At 31.8% G+C, this 20,210-nt stretch overlaps 4 non-coding genes across 4 annotated transcripts; 1 reads left to right on the top strand and 3 right to left on the bottom strand.

Annotated features, from left to right (window-relative positions):
* The first annotated feature begins 6,621 nt into the window (after positions 1-6,621).
* On the top strand, positions 6,622-6,695 carry Trnai-aau (transfer RNA isoleucine (anticodon AAU)). The gene has a single exon. It is a non-coding gene; the product is annotated as a tRNA-Ile (tRNA).
* A 1,319-nt stretch (positions 6,696-8,014) lies between these two features.
* Positions 8,015-8,088, bottom strand: Trnai-aau (transfer RNA isoleucine (anticodon AAU)). The gene has a single exon. It is a non-coding gene; the product is annotated as a tRNA-Ile (tRNA).
* Positions 8,089-15,922: 7,834 nt separating this feature from the next.
* Trnad-guc (transfer RNA aspartic acid (anticodon GUC)) lies at positions 15,923-15,994 on the bottom strand. Its single transcript has one exon. It is a non-coding gene; the product is annotated as a tRNA-Asp (tRNA).
* Positions 15,995-16,868: 874 nt separating this feature from the next.
* Trnad-guc (transfer RNA aspartic acid (anticodon GUC)) lies at positions 16,869-16,940 on the bottom strand. The gene has a single exon. It is a non-coding gene; the product is annotated as a tRNA-Asp (tRNA).
* Positions 16,941-20,210: the final 3,270 nt, after the last annotated feature.

Raw genomic sequence — 20,210 nt, 5'->3', positions numbered from 1 at the left:
TTTATCTTATTAATTAATATTTTAACAGTTGGACAGACAGAATTGTTCTGAATGAATTCTACCAAGCCAACATCTGAACTGGAATAAGTTTGGTTTCGTAGTATTTACTGCCTCTTCTCAAGGATCCAGAATCAAAATTCAGAGAATGATTCGTCATCTGGAAAAAAATCAAGATCTGTTTAGATTTAAAGGACACTATTCCCAAGAACTGTAGTATGCATATATATATTTATGTTCTGTTTAGTTCCGTGTTTGTACATAGCATTTATTTGTACTTTCATTTGTATTTTTTTGTCTCGATTTTTTTTATTGTTATTTCTGTCCTCTAGCAGCCTTTTTTTTGTTAATAATTTAATAATTATTTTTTCCCTTAATTTTGTAATCACAGTCGAATAGTAAGTCTGTTTATTCTGCCAATGCCATTTCCCATTTGAATCTCAACCAGCTTATTGCTCTCGGAATTTTTTTAAAATCCAATGTTAAAATGCTCTTAACAAATTTCAATCAATAAATGTCAGACGCCGGACAATTTGGGTGTTAGTCACAGCGTTGGATAAAATATGAGCGTCTTTCGATGTCTCTCCCACTTCATGCTCATTACATTGTTTAAATAATCAGTAAGTTAGAGTTGCAGAGGCATGAAGCGGTGTTGTGTGAATGGATTCTACACAAAATTTAATAGAAATCTATAAATTTGGTATAAAGGGATTATTCCAAATTCCATCCGATTAGCTCAAAGCGTTTTCAAGTTACATTTGTCACAGACAAACGGGCAAAAATGCATTACCGAACTCAAGGAGGTCTAAAACATGAAGATTTGTCAAAATCTCGAGTTCGAATTTTTTAACGATTACTTTTTTTATACTTCGTGAATAAGAACGTAAAAATGTGCTAGGAAATAAAATTAAAACCACTAAAAAATTATTTTTAAAAAATTTAAATGTTTTTTTTTTTTTTTTTTTTTTTGGAATAATGTTTCTTGCAAACATCGAGATAAAACAAATATTTCAATGCATTGTTGATTAAAAATCTAAATACAAGTATGTTAATCTAATTAAAAATCTGATAAAATTTTTTGTCTGTCTTCATTTCACGTGATGCGTAATGATTTGAACATCATGCAATTATAAAAAATTATTAAAAATTATCAAAAATCAAAAATTTAAAAACTAAAAAATTTTCCATGTAAAGTTCTGTCTTGAGAAAGTGTTATTATTTTCAAAGTCAAAAGTTGTTATCTTCATATAAGTATGGAATCTAATGCATTCAAAAACTGCGTGAAAAAAATGACCGCGATCTGAAGCTGAGTCAATGGTCATGCCTTTGTGTATCCTATAAATAAAACATTTCAAATTCCGCTCGTCCTTGTGAAGGTCCGTGATTTCATCGAGAGAGGCAATCGACGTTAAGAGCTTTATACAACTATTAAGTTCGAATCGACGCATGAACCGGCATTCTTGGCGTACCTATCCCATCAAAAAGACAAATATTAGAAGATCGAATCTTGATGTGTGTTCACTTTTACCTACAGCACGATTTTTTCAATCAATAAAGTTGGAAATATTCTACTTTCCACGTAGGAAGACGACCCATTTTAACTCAATCGATAAATAGATTCACTATTTCTATTATTATTCCATACGTACAGTTTTTGGATTTTCTTTTAATCGAATATCTTTCATACCAAAGTTTTTATCGAAATTAAATGTGAAACTAAAATTAATAATAAATCCTACTATAGATGTAGTATCTAGCAGATAAGTGTGCAATCTGCATTAAATTAGCCGGTTTTTTTTGTACTTTTTTTTTATACAAAGTCTAGAGAAAGTATTGTTATCGTCAAAAAATATGAACTCGAGATTTCGACGAATCTCAAAGTTTTAGACCTCTCTTAGAGTCCGAAAAACACAATTTTGGAAAATATCCGTATGTCTGTCCATTTGAGACAAAGATAACTCGAAAATGCTTTGATCTAGATGGATGAAATTTAGTATACGGTATTTGCACCAAATTTGTAGATTTTTATCTACAAATTTAGTGCACATTTTGATTTTTTGAGTTTTTTTGAGCAAACTCAAAAACTTGCTCAAAAAAACTCATTTGAGCAAAATCTTGAGCATCCTCCGTTAAGAGAAAGTCCGTATGTCCGACTGTAGCAATTACGTTAACACAGCAAATAAAAACCCGAAGAGATCTAGGTGAATGAAATTCGGTATGAGAATATAACATGCACACTGTAGACACCTATCCAATTTTGATCAAAATCCAACAAAGGATGCACCGTTTGTACTTCTATAAACATGTGAACGCAATAACTCAAAAGGACAGCGATTTAAATAGTATATCAAATTTGATATGGGATTTTGTAACTGCAAGTGTAGTTTTGTGTTAAATTTTTGTTTCGATAGGTTAGGACAAACGTGCATAAAACAGAAATTCGATTTTATTATGGCGATTCATTTAATCGCCATAAAACTCGCCAAGGATCACACGACAGATTCAGCAAAAAAAAAAAAAAAAAGTGCTCGATTCAAGCCAAAGTTTAATATTTCGTAATTATTGTAAGCCAATTCCATGGAAGGCGTTTTCTGGGATAATACCTTTATTAGAAAATAGGCGATAAAATTTTTGGGGCATCACTCCCGGTGATTACCGCATTTTAATTTGACTTTTTCTTAGGCATTTACATTGTTATTGTTGTTTCTTATGGCACTTGCCACGGACAAGCCCGTTGTTAGAAGACAGCCGATTTAAGCCTAAGGGGGCGCGCCTCTTTTTTTTATCGTAGAGTCATCTTGGGCCAAGAGTACGTCATAGCTACTCACGCATCACTCATTCGCTTGCACAACCCCTTTTTACAGGAGGGCACATTCACACACCTCACAGATAGAACAACGGAAGAACAACCATGCCCAAACCGGGAAGCCCAGATCACGGGGAAGACGCGCCACCCCTATGCCAGGAAGCCGGCATTTACATTACCCCTATGCCTAGGCATTTACATTGCAAATGAATAAGCATCTACACTCACATTAAGATTAATTATTATAGATTCAAAAAAAGAAGATTTATCAAAAATGGGTGAGTATTCTATACATTACATTTTATAATGGCTGATGCAAGGCTGTCAGGTTCAAATGAAAATTCATACAAAATTCAGCGAGAGTGAAAAATTCTTTCTGGACAAAAGGGAAGTTAATACAAAAACTAACGGTCTCCTTAAATCTTTCTAGCATATTCTCTAATAAAATTGTAATCGTCTTCCTCGGCATAAAATTGCAGGTCTTGGGCACCGACGTGAAAGCCGCGAGTGCTAAAATTTTCATTTTCTGAGTCTCACATATGAGAATTAAGTACTGTAGCAAAGAAAACGGCTCCTTGTGCAGGGCATGGGCGAATAATAATTACTAAGAATCGATTTATCGCGTGAATTTAGCTTACGATCAGCGAAGATTAATCGTGCCTGGTGGTAAGATCTCGGCTTCGGAGCCAGAGGCTTCCGGGTTCGACACCCGATTCACCGAAGAACCGTCGTGTAAGCGCATCTGGTGCACGTTAAAGCCGTCGGGGCCAAACATCTTCCCGCTGGTGTGGTGTGAAAGTTTGGAGAGGGGGAAGCCAGTTCAGGTGTCGTCCTCGTCATTGACCGCAGTTCAAAAGTACGAGATCCATCCTAAACTGCCCGTAGTGTAGCTTTAAAACGGGGCGTTAATATAACTAAACTTGGAGATTTATCATTGGCGTACGGTTATTACATAAATTGCAAGAAAACCGAATATGTATTTTGGACGCATTTTTCGCAACGATTTGAAACCAAAACTTGGCATTAAATTACAGTAGAAGTTATAAGATCACATACAATTTGCTTCAATATAAATTATTTCCTTTCCTAATTATCTTGTTTATATGCATGCAAAGGCACTTCCAATCCTTAGACAGATTTAATTCTACATTTTTTTTACCAAGATTCTACATTTTAGATACTTAACTTGTGTACCAAATTTTATTTATCTAGCTCTTTGCATTTTATATGTACCATGCTCATTTATAATCGGTTAGCTGGGTAGATAAATTTCCCCTGAATAGATTTCGTTCAAAATTTGTCAGAAACCTACAAATTTGTCGAAAAGATCAAATACCAAATTTCATATGTCTAGTTCAAAGCGCTTTTCAGTTATCATTTTCATAAACCAACAGACATAATTGAAAATATGCATTTTTCCAATGACTCCAAGAGAAAAATATTTTTTTCGAATGTAGGAATGAATGAAACGTGGAGATTCTTCAAAAATCTCCTACTCTGATTGTTTGACTATTCAATATTGTACGATTCAAGATAGAAAGTAAAAATGATCATTAAATCACCATATTGACAAATGCATGCTCACAGCATTACCCGATTGTCATTTTGGGAGAGGAGTTCATCGCAAGTACAGATTTCGTAAAAGATATCAATATTACTTCATCCTCTAACAGCAACTACCTCGCAGACGTCTGCCAATCAATTTCATTTTTCCAAAAGCTATGTTTTGAAAAATTCCTCTGTATCAGAGGGTGTTTACCCTTATTTCTAGGAACAGCTAGTTATGTCACATTTTTTGAAATCTCGAACGTGATTTCGCCACGTTGCATGCGAAACAAAACCTAGAAGGCGCAATGCCATCGACATGCAAAATAACTTACAGAAATCACAACGGGATCTTCGCAACAACTAACAAATATCCCGAAACTGTGTTTCAAAATCAATTGCATATGTAAGCCATTGAGTAAAACGTATTTATATTTTTTTAACTTATTTAATCGGAATCACTTTATTGCAATCGTAGTTCACGTTCAGCAGACAACGTGAGATTGAAATCGTCTGAAGTATAAATCAAATAAAAATGTTGCAATTTATCATCTATTTCGGAATTAATAGTTGGCAATGCCCTCTTTTGTCACAGCCCGCACTTGCGCAGAGATGACGCTATTACGTCACCGTTTGTCCGGTCGTTGAAAGAACAATTCTCGTAATCTTCTTTCCTAACATCGGAGATCTTCTTTACCCAACGAATTAGGAAAGCAATTATTTTTCCTGTTTGAACAGAGGCATTTTTAGAATTCCAAAGAATAGAAAGGGAATGGTTTTAAACGCAGCAGTTTATCTTGTATAAACTTGGAGTGGGAAAAAAATAATTTTCTTGGCCTTGCTACAAGGTCGAAAATAAAACTACCAGTTTGTTTAATAAGTGCTGTTTCCGACTCTACAAAACAGGTTTATATTCTGAACGTCATGCCCGCGATTTTTATTTTGATGAGTGACGTTAATGGTGCACGTTATACGCCATCAGAGGCAAGAACGAAAAATACATTTGAAAAATTTAATAAGAAAAATGCCTTTCTGTTTAATCAGATCCATTTTCTGTATCAAACATTATTACTACAAAATCACGACAAAAACATTTTTGCGATGTGTAAAATCATAATATATTATATACTAGCAGTCTTTGACGACCAACTTGTTCACCCAAATTATTAACAATGTTTTTTAGGTAGTTAAATATTGACGTGAAATGATTTTTTTTTTTAAGTTTTATCTTGTCACTTGATCACTAAAAAATATGAATTTAATTGAAATTGAATAAGTCAGAACAAGTAATAAAGCATACAAGTTTTTTTTTAAATTTATATATTACGAAAAAAAAAATGAAACGAGTAAATAGCTTACTTCAAAATTGATGTCAGAAGAAAGCATTTTTTTTAAGCAAATGAATGACACTAAAGATAACGATGAGTTTAAATTTCTTAATATTAAAAATTGATTGCTGCAAATTATGTATTGCATTAAAAAAATTTACTAAAAAGAAAGTAAACATTGTACTCAAATGAAACTGATGTCATTAGAAAACTAATTTGCTTGAGTTTTAAGAGAATGCAAAAACCATTTTTGTGAGGTAATATTATAATTATGGTTATCAGTTTCCGTAAATTCCATATATATATATATATATATATATATATATATATATATATATGACGATTAAAACTGACCAACTTATGAATCTTTCATTATCACTTATTCAGACAATTTTATACCATAATTTCGAAGCGGTCACTGATTGGCCAAAACAATTATTATTTTCAAAGCTTTACAAATAGGTTATTGTTTTTTTTCCCCATAGAAATGGTGAAAAAAAATTTTTTTTTTACCTTTCAAATTTTAGTGTGCCTGGATTATTTTATTAAAAACTTACTTCCCGCACAATTTTATGCGCACCTCTAATCTTCTGCCCAAATTAGTGAAAAATTGCCGCATGCCAAAGAACACAGCTTTTATAAAAATTATAGTATAAAAGCTCAGATAGTGCCTAATGAAATTTAGGAAATGATGGTATCCTGCCAAAAAGAAAATGCGCTTTGATTACAATGGGAAACCCTATTTAATACATTGACAATAGGAAACAGTTGGTAAAATTGATATGTAGGGAATGATAACACAGATAACACACATGTAGTGATATTATTTTATCAGTAATGGAAATAAAAATAACTTCAAATTATCTGTACCCAAGAAGAAAACTAAAATAAAACTTCTACCAATATCTTCCCGTTGCAAATCAACCTAGAAAAGCTGTTTGTGCCGGCCCATTAGCTCAGTTGGTTAGAGCGTCGTGCTAATAACGCGAAGGTCGTGGGTTCGATCCCCCCATGGGCCAAATGACATTTTTAATATCCCTTTCACAAGAGAGTGTAAACGAATATAGAAGAATAATTTTCGAATTTTCTTAGGAAATCAAGAATTTCTCGCAATAATTTAAAAAAAACATAATGACTTATTGACAAGAAAAAGACTAACAGCAATATGATCAATATGTGCGAATTAGCAAGTAAGACAATCAGAAAAATATATAAAAACGTTATCATAATATATTATATACGCTTTTATAGTCTCTTTTTATTTTAAAAATATTATTTTAATACTTACTATTTCGGCCTTCCAAGAATTTTATTTTGTAAATATATCAATGCTCTCAAGCTGGCATATTTCGATTTAATTAAGTCATGCGATATAAGTGATTGAAAATTGTACAAAACGCTCTGAAAGGCCGAATAGTAAGGCCGCTGCTATATTTCAAAAGTAGCTAGCTGCTTTTTGTGTTGTATTTGTTCAATTAAAAAAATGTTTTTCAAAACTTCCTCTAAGATTTTTTTATTATAAGTAAATCAAAATTCAGATGTTTTTTCCCCTCATTAATTTTAGAATGTATTAGCGCATAAAGTCCATTTTTAACTTATTTTCATATTAAAATCTTAAAAAATACTTTTTTAGTGGTATCATTACCATATAATTTATTCTCTAATTTTATTCAAATTTTTTAAAAAAAAAAACATTTTTAAGGAGATTTTACAGACTTTTCATTGTTTAGTGCGAGAGAGTGTTTTATAAAAAAGTGTAAATAGTATCAAAAATTATTTAAATAAGTTTCGTTAATGTGCCAAATTTTTAAAACGGATTAAAAAGTATAAAATAATTTCTCCTAGTTCCATAAAATCTATAACTCCACAAATTCCTAACCGGATACAGATTGTTTAAAAATTTTATAAATTCACAATCATAAATTTTTAGACAATTTGCATGAACTTATAATTCTGTATAGGGTTGAGCCAAATTATTTTAAACTTTTTAGTCTGTTTTAAAATTATGATATATTAAAAAAATGTATTTAAATAATTATTTTGCCTTTTTAGTCTTATGTGTGAGAAATTTCCCAATCAATTTTAAACTAATTTCCCGATGTTCAAATGATTTGGCATGGCTCCATCTGTCAACAATAAAAGTTTTTAATCAATTGTAAAATTTGTACTGAACAGACAAACAAGAAAGCTAATTAATATTGCATTTTCATTAAGTTTAGAACTATAACTGAAGCTTCTAATCTTTAGATTGTGAAGATGTTAGTTTAAAATCGATTAAAAATTCCCACCGAAAACACAGATTGAACTGAAAGTGAGATGTTTTAAAATAAAACAGAAATGGCCCATGGGGGGATCGAACCCACGACCTTCGCGTTATTAGCACGACGCTCTAACCAACTGAGCTAATGGGCCTTGTACAGGACGCCTTCCACAGGAGAAAAACAGCCTTTCTGATATCTTGGATATTTTATCACGTGTTTTTTTTTCTTTCTTTTTTAACACCTGCAGTTAAAGAAACTATTGTTATATCGGTAAATGTTTATTATCTCAAATAAACATTTTCTGCTACCAGTTTTTTGTGTTTCACTAAACTGATATAAACCAGGAAATCTAAATTTATAGCAATATACAATATCGAAAATTGGGAAATAAAGGCATTTACTTTTTCTAAATTTGATATTGGAGAAAACATTTCTGATTTCGATGACTTTTAAAAAGTGCCAAAGAGCCCTCAAACACCTGAAAAGAACTTCAGTAAGAAAATCATATTTTGCGACATAAAGTTTCTATTTAACGCCGATAAATTAAAAAATAATGCAAGAAATTTTTAAAAACACGCTTTCATTAGTGATCGAAATTTAATTGAATTAATCGATTAACTAAAAAGTTTCCAATCCAAACGAAATCACGTTTCTCAAAAGGCACACACCAAATTTCATGCATCTAAGACTTTGTGTTTTTGAGTTAGCACGTTGATATACCATGAAAAGACAAACTAAACTGATAATTGATTAAATTATGCATTCGGTTTAAAATCTGAAGCATATCTACAGTTCAGATGGTAAAATTATGTAACAAATTTAGGTCAGGTTCATATAATTTTTAAGTTTTTTCACTTGCACATGGACGGATAGACTGTCATGGACTTCTCAGAAACAGACTTCGATTTCCAAAAAAATTGAAAATTGTTAGAAGTTTATAGTTTACTGTTGGTTTATTGAATAATTTAAAGTCACAGATAAACATAATTCTAAATATGATTTTTCGAAATCAGAAAGGGGACCTGGAAAGGGGAAATTCGGCTCATATGTAAAAGAACTTTTTTTGATAAAAATAATTTAGTTTTTTTTTTATGTCAAATTGAATTATCAAAAAATTTTATAGTATAATTAACCGCCTTTGACGACCAGGTAGTTCGCTGGTATACTGGTTGTATTTAATTAAAAAAAATATCATATGTATTATGATGATTATATTTAGATTTTGATTATATTTATGATTAGATTATATTTAAAATTTAGTCTAGTTCATCTAATAATTTAAATTATTTTTAACCATCCACTCGTGGGACATTAAAATTGCATAATTTTCATATTTTTGTATATGTTTTGAATAGAAACACTCTTATGGTGAACACTCTTATGACATCATGCGCTAGTAAAAAGGTAATAGTCAGATTCATTTATCTTGTAACTTTCGCGTTAACCGTAACCGTATTTTTTTTAATATGCCTAATAAACTATAAAAATATTAAACAGAATTTTTCTCTCTCAACCTTCAACAATGGAAAAGAAATCCTGTAATTAAATATTTTATGAAACAATGAAAACCGTTTGAAATATTTTTTAAAAAATTGCCAAAATTCAAGAAAAGCATTCTCCATTACTAAATTGGTATCAATTAAAAGCTGCTTTTTTTATTTTAAGAGGACATAATAATTTTGCGCTGTTACATCTTTGGGATTTATGGTAAAAACTAGCTCCACGAAACTTTCTCGTACACTCTTTAATTAAGGTCTTATTCTCCCCACCACCACCAAAAATAACGCATAAAAATATGGACCTTGGGTAAGGTCGTAATAGATACGAAATACCGATCTTTGATGTGAATCGAAACTTTTACTTAATAGATCGTACGAATACGATTTTTGAAAGACTTTATGTCGACCAAAGGAAACCAAATTTTGACATAAAACTACGGTTGTAGTCACATGATAATAAATTTAATTTAATTGATTTAAGGCAATCCATTTATAAGTTATTGTGTCTAAATAAATACATGCGAAAGTACAGACCATCAGATGATCAACCCTTTCACAGATTTGGTTTAAAATTTTGCCAAAAAAATCTATATTTATAATGTTTCACACCTGTATACCAAATTTTATCTGCCTAGTTCTTTGCGCTTTGGAGTCATTACAAAGTTCAATTGTAATCGAACAGCCAGACAGACTTTCTGCGAATGGATTTCCTTCAAAGCTTGATAGAAATCTACAAAAAAAAAAGTCTTTGGTTAAAAAATACTACAAATTTCCTCCGTCTAGCTTAATGCGTTTTTGTCATAGACAGACAGACATTTTCCAAAAATGTGTTTTTAGAATTCAGGGAGATAGATATAAGACGTGGAGATTCGTCATAATCTCCATTTCGAGTTTTTTGACGATTATTATATTTTCTCTGTACTTCTTAAACGAAAAAGAAAATATTGCAATCTTCGTCTTAATAGGGATGGAATGACTCTTTATCTCTTCTTAGACTAGAGGTACAAATCTAACTCCCTGCGATTTTCTTCCATAAATACCCTTGAAAAATCCAGTGTTTTTCCTCAGATAAAAAATTCTGAAAATAAGTAAACGCAACTATCAAAGCTCCAAAACTGGAGAACCTGTAAAAAGTCAGATATTGTTTGCAAAGGCATTCTAAAATCCTCCACGCTTTTGCACATATGTTAGGTTGGATTTAATACGACAAAATAGGGGTGAGAGGAAAGATGAAAGAAGGAGATGTTTACATTTAACAATAAAGTAAATTCTGGAAATGCACACATCCTTCCGTTTCTCACCCCTTAGTAAGATAAAAGCATCGAAAAGGGATCGTCTCAGGATACTGAAATGAACAGTAGATGTTATGAAACAATGTAGATACACGTGATTCAATTTTCACCTTGTGATCAGATGTGGTATTGTACAATGAATCACATATTCCACAATAGAGTAAAATTTGTTGTACAATATATAAAGTAATTACCACAATGCATTTATTTATGATCACAACGTTTATAGCTTTGTATTATTACTTTCGGAGGGATTGGTCAATTAAGACTGTAAATTCTACGATTTGCAATGAAGTATTTCAAACATGCGTATATTCTTATAATATATTTTGCATTTATTCTATCATGGATATCAAATACATCAAAAAATAATCCACGTTTTATAAGAGAAATTAACAAATAAAGTAAGGAACATTTAAAAAGAAAACATTTTGAGGTGACATTCGCATTTGGATCTCAAAGCACGATCAGGTGGTTTTACTTACATAATCAACCTTGAGAATGAAGAGATTATTCTTACACGTGTCGCTCGAAAGAAGAAAAAAAAACATGGAATCTTGCTTTAATTCATAGTAAATCATACAAATGTCTCTTAAGAAAGAAAGCAGTCTGTGACATGCAGTCTCTTGAGTCTGTGCAATTAATAATCCATACAAAAACGATTGCTTTCGCAAGTGCAGAAAGAAAATTATGTAACTAAACATTTGCTTACATAAAAAATGAAGGTTCGTAACGAAACTTGTATGGGCACGGAATCTAATAAGAATCTCAATCCTGATACAATTCCAAGTTTCTCAAAAACTTCTTTCGAGACGCAGATATTAATTTGTAGCAAATTTCAAACGCAAATGATTTTGTTCAGAACAAATTGTACAGAAAATTTCCTTTTTTTAAAAAAAAAATTAAATTAATAATATGAGTATAGAAAAGGCCTCATGTTTTGCAGAACTCATTAAGCATTGATTTTTTTTTCCAAAATGATTCATTCACTGGATTCACTTACAGAGGCCTGTCTAATTACCCCAATGAATCACAAATTACCTTAGATTTATATTATTCAACCAATAGGAGCAATCTCACAGAAACTTTCTAGCATCCTCTCTAATAAAGGTGTTATACTTCACACACCTGCTAAAAATTGTGGAATTAGATCAACATCGCGAACGCCACAAATACTCAGACTTTTATTTTCACTCATTTAAGAGAGAGAGAGCTGCCTGTTTCATAATATTGTAAGGGAAATCAATACTTCTATACTAACTGCATGCCATTAGGGGACTAAGAGTTTATAAGCAGGAGGACAATTGCCCTCTTCTAACGTCACCTCAGACTGCGTTTCTAAGTTAATGCATTTATATGCATGCGGAAGAATAGACCGACAGACATTAAACCCACTTCTTCACGGATTTAATTTATGAAACGGATATGCATTATAGATGCTACACTTTGAATCAAATTTTATCGATCTAGCTGTTTAGGTTTAGTAGTTATCGAATTCCTTTGAACTTAGACAGCCGACCAGACGATCTTCCTCTAAATGGATTTTGCGGAAAATTGGAAGCAGATCTTATGAAAGTGGCGTAAATACATATTCCAAATTGCATACTTCTAACCAAATGCGTTTTTGAATTATCGCATTCATATACAAATATAATTCCAACCAGAGGGAATTTCCTCGCCAACACTGTTTTCGCATATTCTTTAATAAAAGTGCTATCCCAGAGAATGCCTTGATAATATTGGCGCACAATATTTAGACAGCAACCTTTGGCATCAGTTTGTCAGTTTTGTTAATTCTATCGTATGATCCTTGGTGAGATTTTTAAGGATTAATCTCTAGAATGCAGATAATAGTATCTGAAAATCGAATTTGTTCATTGGGCGCATATTCAAGTAATTGCGGTTTTGAACTATCGCATTTGCATGACGATAGACTGACAGACGTTCAACCCCTTGTTGGATTCGGCTAAAAATTTGTCAAGTGTCTGAACTATAGATGTTAAAAATGAGAAAGAAATTACGAAAAAACATGAAATATGAAAAAATCGTGAAAATTCTTTGATTTTAACATAAAAACTATAGATAAAGTTACTAATTCTACACAGGAAGAATTACTATTAGCTGAGTGGAGGAGTTTCTTTAAAAAGAGCCTAATTATGAGGCTAATAGTATTGATTAAAGTCAAATAAATGACTAATATTTAGATGCTGAGGATTTTAATCGTTTCTCAGCTGAAATTTTAAGCATCAATTCATTCCTTTCTTTTTTTTCAAATAAATAAAGATAATACTTCTATAAATGATATTTAGAGTCAGAAAGCAATTATGGTTTATAAGAGTAACTCTCCGATTAGGTGAAAACTAATATTTCATATTAAATTGTTACTTGTCCCCGTCTCTCCTTATATTGTTAAAAAGTGAAATATTAGATATGCACTGTAATAAAGACTATCTACTGATTGCCTACTGATCTTTTCACTATTATTTAATTCCACATTTTCAGACTGAGAGCTGTAGTTTGTGCAAGTTGAATCGAGCAATATTTCAATGGGTTATCTATTTATGGCATTTTGAAAATGAATATTAATAATAGTTATTTAATGGAAAGAAAATCTCACAGCTGTCACAGTTATGTTTGGTGTGTAGCTTTCTCATTCTGTTTAAAAAAAATAATAAAAAAAGTCTAACTTATATAATTAGCATAACTTGTATAGCTTTTTCAAGAATTGTTAATTGTAATAATATTATTATAACAATTGTGGAAAATTCAAAATGAATGCATTCTAACTTAAGATATTTTATACAAAAAGATATTGTTAATGTGTTAACATCAATCGCCTGTCTGCTGGTTTGTATGTACACTTTGTTGAGAATTTTAACAACCCCGACGAAAGATTACATTATTTGGGGATGGGATGAGGATGATTCTGTATAGGTACTTTATGAATTCTGTGTAATTATCTTTAAAACAGCATATTATGCATTTTCTTCTTTCTTTGTTTCTTTAAAGACTATAAGGCCTTTCAATAAAATATCTTTCTGGATCAAAAGTTAAAGATTTGCTTTCTTAGAAGATGTGCTGGGTGTGAAGTTTTATTGTAAATTATATCTACTTGAAGTCAAACATTGGATTGTTAATATTTTGTGAAAATGCAGTGGTGGCTTGGTTATTAATCTCATGATCATAGTTTAAATTTGTGAGATTTGTTTTGTTTGATCATAGTTTAAATTTGTGAGATCTACCCTAAACTAGCCCACATTTATATTTTCAATGAAGCATAAGTCTAACCATCTTGTACATCCCAGTGTGTTTAATTATTCAAATCTGGATATATGTAGATATAAATATTTTGCTACAAGATTTATGAATTGGTATGTTTAATGGATGGTATGTTTAAAAATCCATACATTTTGCAGTATAAAATATTTGCAGAAAACTGTTCTTAAACACTTTTTAAATCCCTAGATTAAAGCAGAAAAGATAAATAAAAAACCTCTCCCCGGCGGGGAATCGAACCCCGGTCTCCCGCGTGACAGGCGGGGATACTCACCACTACACTACCGAGGACACACTGCTACCGCGATAAAATTTGTAGAAATGAACGTGACACGCTGAATTTCTTGGGATTGATTTAATTTCTTCAGTTAGTTATTTCAAGCTCGTGTCTTTCTGTATCAGTATTGATAACCAAACTTACCGGACGCCTGTCAGATTTGATTTAAGACAAGTTAATTTATTGTACTCAAAAATGTTTTTTTACTTATTTACTTTGTCTCAGCATTAAGTTTTAAAAAGTTTCTTTGATTTTTTTCCCCCTATTCTCAATATCTTTTTATAAATCAACTGAAATGTCCGAAACTATGCAATGGGATAAATTGTCAACAAACCCTTTCAGTGAGTAACAGATAAAAATCCCAAGTTATAACGGATAAAATCTTGCGATATTTCTCTTCAGCTGTGCTTGCGTCACGTATGTCGAACTTTTTCCTTGAAATATTATCATGCATTCTCGAAGATAAAAGCACCCTTTAAAAATTCATCTTTAAAAGAGTATAACGGAGGCTCTAAATTTAAAAAAGAAGTATTTTAAAAAGATTTCTGATTCAACCACCTGATAAAGAAGCACCGCACAAAGAAAACGATTACATATTAATAAGAAACGAAAGCAAGAAAGAACGATAAGAGAAAGGGAAAGGATTCAAGGAAAAAATACGAATGAGAAAATAAAGGAAAAAACGATAAAAGAGATGATTTCGAACTCGCATACGGATTTTTAAAAAAGAAAAAGTTTCCTCTAGCTTGAGGAAATGCATGCAGCAAAACTGGCGGTATATTATATTATAGTATATTTCATTAGCATTCCGTTTTGAAGTAATGTAAGAGGTGTTTTGGGATAGACCATGTAATTTTGAATAAGGACCGGACGACGAGGACAGCGTCTGCGTTGGTACCCCCTCTTCCCTTTCCGCGCCACATTAGAGGACGTTCAAGCGCAACAGATTTAAAAATAGTAAATCCACTTACACGGTAGTATTTCGGCGAATACAAGTAAACCGAAGAACTCCTACTTCTGATATAGAAATGGATTCAATGCTTAGTTTGAAAAATGCGGATACAAAATATGTACGATAGGAAGAAGTTTATTATTTGCTTGTGTTCATTTCAATTCCGATACAGATTGATTTCTATGTCGATCGGTCAATGATTTATCTTTATTTTACTGTAACATTTATTTTACTAAACTTGATATCAAATTTATCATTAGGCTAAGTGACAATAATAACCAAATGCCTTACATATTTTAATTAATAGAAGAATGGTGAAGAAAAAATAATTTTAAATATTTTTGTTTTTATTTTTATCATTTTCTCCATGCCTGTTACAACTTGTACCATATACGTGGAAAGTTGTAACAGCCGACTAGGCTTGAAAAAATATTTCTAGTATAAAAAAAAATTAAAAAAACTGTAGAATTTTTTTTTTTATGTACATGATGAAGTTTAGCTACAAAAATGAATAGTTATAATCACGAAATTGCGAATAGATTTAAAGATATAAACATTGTTCCAAAAATTGTTACAACTAACTAGTCCGTCTCTCCTACTGTATAAAACATTTGCTAAAAACTGATTTTCAGCACTTTTTAATTCTTTAGATTAATGTAGTAAAATTTAAAATTAAAAAAAATAAAGCCCTCCCCGGCGGGGAATCGAACCCCGGTCTCCCGCGTGACAGGCGGGGATACTCACCACTATACTACCGAGGACACACGAGCCGTTTGAAAAGATGTCTAGATAAATGGTTTTCGTTGAATCTCCTGATAAATTTCATTTCTTCCATTAGCTGTTTCAAGCTCGCGTCTTCTCTTATCAATGATGGCAATCAATTTTTTTTTTCTATTAAATGACAAAGTAGAAATGAAGTTACACTTTAAGCAAAAGTGAATCCTTTTTAGTACAATTGAGTATTTAATCTGTCACACATGGTACCTATCAGATTCAATAAGTGTCTACAATGTATCTAATCCTATAAACATCAGAGTATTATACAAGGATACATTTTTCTGCCTGTTGGAAACCAATTAACAATTGTTTTTCTAGACAAAGTATTACGTTAAATGTTGAGTAGGAGCACATTTAAGAAACAAACCATGTACGGAATACCGCATGGCCGAAGAGTTCAATAGAAGAAAGTAAGAATGTATTTTAAACCTTTGCACTCGAATATCTTCTCTCAGTTACCATTCAAGACGGTGCATTATTTTGACATTCTATTTATTTATTTATTAAAAATTTTAATTGTTAAAAAAACCCTACAGAATGTTAAAAATATGTAGATTCATTTTTCAGGGAAACTCACTTAAAACAGTTACATGTCTTTATTTTTTTTATGTGTCATAAACAGATACATGTATTAAGAGAATAATTACGCATCGAATAATTTTTTCGAGTTCAAAGGGTTAACAAGTGTGTCGAACAAGGAGAACATTTAGATCGGAGTCGAGATGCAGCGTTGAGTAGGAGCACTTGGATTAACAAGAACGCACTGTATAAATTTTTAAGAAAATTGATACTGAGCATTTATTAACTCCTAAGAAAAAAGTAAAATTTAAAATGAAAAAAAAAAAAAAAAAAAATGTCCTCCCCGGCGGGGAATCGAACCCCGGTCTCCCGCGTGACAGGCGGGGATACTCACCACTATACTACCGAGGACACGTATTCATTGCGAAAAGACGAGCTTATCAATACTGTAAACTAAATCGCTTCCCAATCCTTTCATTTCTTTAATCAGCTGCTTCTAGCTTGCCGCGTTGATACTTTTTGCTATAATATTAAGGATAGAGCTATTTTGTCATGAGACATACAGAGGAAAATCTCAAGTTATTTTTTCGATTCAAACGCTTTGTTATTCACTTTTCATTAATCTTCCCTCATGAATCTAAGAATTTTGATAAAGAGTAAAATGTCAAGAACGATGAAAAGCTCTTTCTTATGAAAAAATTAAATAGTTGTGCTGTCATTGATTTCGAATTGGCTTGTAATATGAAATTAAATACTGTTGCTTGAAATATATTGAACATGAAACATAAATATCGAGTATATACTTCATACGTTTCATGAGTTCACATGAAATTATAAATGCTAGAAAATATTGATTTTCAAGGGTATACACTACTATTTCATATTTACTTGAATGCCTTAATTTTTTCATCAGTCTAGTCTCATTTTAAATATTCTCACACTTTTCAGATTATTAATTTATTTGTTGCATATCGTCTCTTTTTATTTTCTTGAAGTAAATGTGATATAATATATAATTTTATATGGATAATATTCCATTAAAAATATCTGATGGTGAGGTCTCGACTTCGGAACCGGAGGTTTCAGGTTAGATATCCGATTCCACCGAAGAACTGTTGTGTAAGTTGATGTGGTGCACGTTAAATCCATCAGTGCCAAAAGCCCCCCCCCCCTTGCTGATATGGTTTTGAAGTTTGAAGAGGGGGTACCGGCACAGGTGTCGTTCTCGTCATCTGACCGCAGTTCAGAATTACTAGGTCCGTCCCAAAATATCGCTAGTGGTGCTTTAAAACGGGACGTTAATATAACTAAGCTAAACTAAACTAAACCATTAAAAATGTCTATTTTTCTTTATTATTCATCCTTTTCACTTATCTTACAACACCATTCCGTGCCTGTTTCGGATAACTTGTAACTCTATCATTCTCGAGCAAATAAAAAAAAATGCGCTCGATTTCCTCAAACAATAGAAGATATATTTTATGGAAAGAAGCAAAACTGTCCCCCAGGATTAAATTGTCAGAAATCATTGACTTTATCTCGATATTATGAAATCTATGACATTTTTCCACCTTTAAATATAACAAATGCCCCGATTTCTTGTTGTGCCTCGTCATGTTCGGGTCGTAAGTTCCATGACCTGAATGTGATGAAATTGGTTTCGTTTCCTAACTGATAATATTCGATTACTTCCAGTTCGAGCAACCATCTTTCACAAGGGTTTATCTCTGTACTGACCAAAGGTCAAGAATTTCAGACGGTATTGCGAACTTCGGTACTTGTTTCAATTCAACTAGACTAATTTAACCAGAAGGTCAATATTTTTAGATTTCATTTAATCTTCATTATTAACTCTTTATTTAATTGGTATTTTTATAGTTTTTTGAACTGCATTTAATGAATCCCTTTCAATAACTCCATTCAATGAAATTAGTTACATGATTTCTTATATAACATTGTCATTTAACAGTCGGAAACGTTAAAAAAGATATTTTTTGAAAAATAGTCATTTTTTTTTAAATGATTAAATAAGAATGCTTCAAAATCTGAAACATCTCTGAGTTGCTGATCGGAGTTCATGATATTGATATGGATAAGGTTAAATTTACGCTCAATTTATATCGTTTAATGAAATAATAATATAAAGACTATAATAAATTTTTTCCAACTTACAATTAGTATTAAATCTCCGTTCTTATCAATATTATTAGAGCTTTGTATGCTGAATTCAAAATGCAGTCTGTAGAATTTTCTGTAGTTTATTCTTCATAGTGATCAGTGGCAACTCGTCAGGTTAGAAATTAACAATATTGCAAAAAACATTTAACAATAGTTTAAAATTTTTTAAAGTCTGTTTTTTCCGATAAGTAGCCTAACATTTTAAATTTCAGATCTGCATATATAATATATTGCCTTTCAAACATATTAATCAAATAAGCGGTATATGATATAATTTTTTTTATAACTCTATCAGTAAAAACTCCCCAATAAAGGTGTTATCTCAAAGAAGACATTGACTCAGATACCAGAGGCTTGCAATCAGTCGTGTACAATAAAGAAATATGAACCTTTGATGGGAATTTATCATTTTTACTTAATATATCGTGTGATCTTTAACCACTTTTTTTTTTTTACGTTTAAACCCTGGCATGCGGACATTTATATCCAATAATCGAATTTCTGTTTTAAGCGCCTTTTACCCCAAACCAATCTGAAACAAAAATTTGACATGAAATTATACTTGTAGGTACAACCCCATGCCAAATAGAAATACATATTTCAGTCATCGCGCTTTCGAGTTATCGTTTTTACATGTTTCTCAAAGTGCAGAGAGACAAATCAATCCGTTGTTGGATTTGCCTAAAACTTTGTTGTTGTTCCTTATAGCACTTGCCATGGACAAGCCCGCTGTTACGAAGCCTGTTTTTTTAGTAGCGCCAACTAAAGCCAAGACTACGACTTTGCAACTCACGCATCACTCATTCGCTTGCACAACCCCTTTTTACAGGGAGGCACATTCACACATCTCACAGATAGAACAATGGAAGAGCATCCATGCCCAAAGCAGGATTCGAACCCAGGACGCCCAGATCACGGGGAAGACGCGCTAACCCTATGCCAGGACGCGGCATAAATTCGATAAATGTCTACATTATAGATGCTAAACCTGTGTACCAAATTTTATCTATCTAGCTCTTTTCATTTTTGTGATTATCGTGTTTATCGTATATTCGAACAGCCAGAGAGACAGTCTTCTTCTGATCAGATTGTATTCAAAATTCGACAGAAATCTACAAATTTGATGTAAAGGCCGTATACCAAATTTCATTTGTGTATCTCAAAGCGTTTTTTTAAATTTGTGACAGACAGACCATTTTCCAAAAATGTCTTCGAACTCAGAGAGGTTTAAATCGTGCATATTCGTGAAAATCTCGGGTTCGAATGTTTAGACGATTATAATACCTTCTTTGTATTACGCATACGAGAAAGTAATAAAAATTATACTATCATGTATTTTTCGAATCTAGATTAGGATTTTCTGGAATGCGGGAATTCTTCAAACTCTCTAGGTAATAACTTTTGTAGCAATTGCCATATATTTGCTTTGTATAATTTTGTGACGCATTGTGATGCGCGAGGATAGAACCTGGGACCTTGTGATTCGCAGCCCAGTAACATGGC

The sequence above is a fragment of the Argiope bruennichi genome, chromosome 6 (genome assembly GCF_947563725.1).
Source record: "Argiope bruennichi chromosome 6, qqArgBrue1.1, whole genome shotgun sequence".
Lineage (NCBI taxonomy): Eukaryota > Metazoa > Arthropoda > Arachnida > Araneae > Araneidae > Argiope > Argiope bruennichi.
The sequence above is the reverse complement of the archived record's forward strand: the minus strand, read 5'-3'. Positions and strand labels throughout refer to the sequence as shown.